The following is a 1,564-nucleotide window of genomic DNA, read 5'->3' as shown; positions in this document are numbered from 1 at the left end:
TCAGATGAATGGTTTCCCCCCCCCCTCCCTTCCTCTTCTCATCTCTCTCTCCTCCTGTGCTTCCCTTTTTTCTCCCCCATCTTCACACTGTTCCGGCCAGCTTCCCTCAATTACTGTCACGGGCAGGCCACAACATCGGGGGAGGCTCTGCGTGTGGATTGGAGGTTGGGGAGGGAAGGAGGAAGAGATGTGTACTGTATATGGATGTGATGAGAGGAGGAGACAGTTTGTGACATACCAGTGCACGGTTTGTGTTTACAGGTGTGTTTGTATGTGTGTGGGCATGCGTGGTTGGAAATCCGTGCCTGTGTGTTTGTCTGATATGCCCATGGGGCAATTGCTTGCCACACACCATGGCGGTTGTAGCAGTGGCACTGTGACAACAGTTTGACATTTGTGAAGGATAAACATATTCCACTTAGAATTAAGGTATTGCCCTTCACTAGCTGTGGTGAAAATAAAAAAGCTGAAGAATATGACACCAGCAGCAATGATTATCGGCATTAGACTATGTTCAGCCGTATTCCCTCTGCTGCTGTGTCAAAATCAACCTGACAGCTATTTGTTTAAGGTGTTTTTACACTGTATACTATGCAGCACGCAGAATGATGGGTCGACTTAAAGTTAACATATGGTTCTAACATAATATGTTGTGCAAATAAGTTTGGACACCTTTTTTCCTTTTATTTTTCTATATTGTGGCATACATTTCTTGCATTGAACACAGTTTCAAGGCTCTGTTTCAAACCATCTGCCAAATGTAAAACTTACTTGACATTACATCTAGGGTTGGGCATTGAGGACCGATTCCTACTTGGAATCGTTTCAAAAATTATGATTCCAGTAGAATTGTTTCTTTATTGGATTTGTTTGGAATAATTTAGAGGATTTGGTTTCAAATCCAATCATTTCTTCCCAATTTAATATACGCAAGATGTTGTTTTTTGGTACGGTAAGGGAAAAAAATGCTCCCAACAAAGTAAAGTAAAGAAGCAAAAAATATGCTTGTTGATGATTATTATGAACTTTTGTAAATAATAATCAGTTAACAATTTTTTAAATAAGCTTTTTACACAAATTTTAGGCAAATTAGGGGGGTATGACTTTCTGTCCGAAATGTGGACGAGAAGGATTTCCCCTTTTACCATGTGTTTTAAAACCTGAATATGGGCGTAGATCTGCTGCTATAAAACACCAATGTGATTTGTTATTGCTTTGGCCCGATCTGAATTACCAGCAAAAGTCTGTTTAAACTCAAGGGGACCAGCCTTTGCACTACGCTCGTTTTTTTTTTTTTCTCCATGTAGCAGTGATATTCACATTCGCGTGGGGCCGTTTCAAGTGAGTTAGAAAGTTTGACACGTTGCCAGAAACTCAATCACTAATGAGCGGCACAGTACTTTTGGCTTATCCACTTGTTTTTGTATTTCACGGGAAACCAAAGTGTTCCCAAGCAGAAGATCTAATGAAAACGGAGGTTTTTTAAGCTCTGGCTTCTCTACATTGGCCATGACGCTAGCTAACGAGAGGCTGAGCCCTCTGCATCTACGCCGGACCCTACACC

This window comes from Etheostoma spectabile, chromosome 2 (assembly GCF_008692095.1).
Source record: "Etheostoma spectabile isolate EspeVRDwgs_2016 chromosome 2, UIUC_Espe_1.0, whole genome shotgun sequence".
NCBI classification, from domain to species: Eukaryota; Metazoa; Chordata; class Actinopteri; order Perciformes; family Percidae; genus Etheostoma; species Etheostoma spectabile.
The sequence above is the reverse complement of the archived record's forward strand: the minus strand, read 5'-3'. Positions refer to the sequence as shown.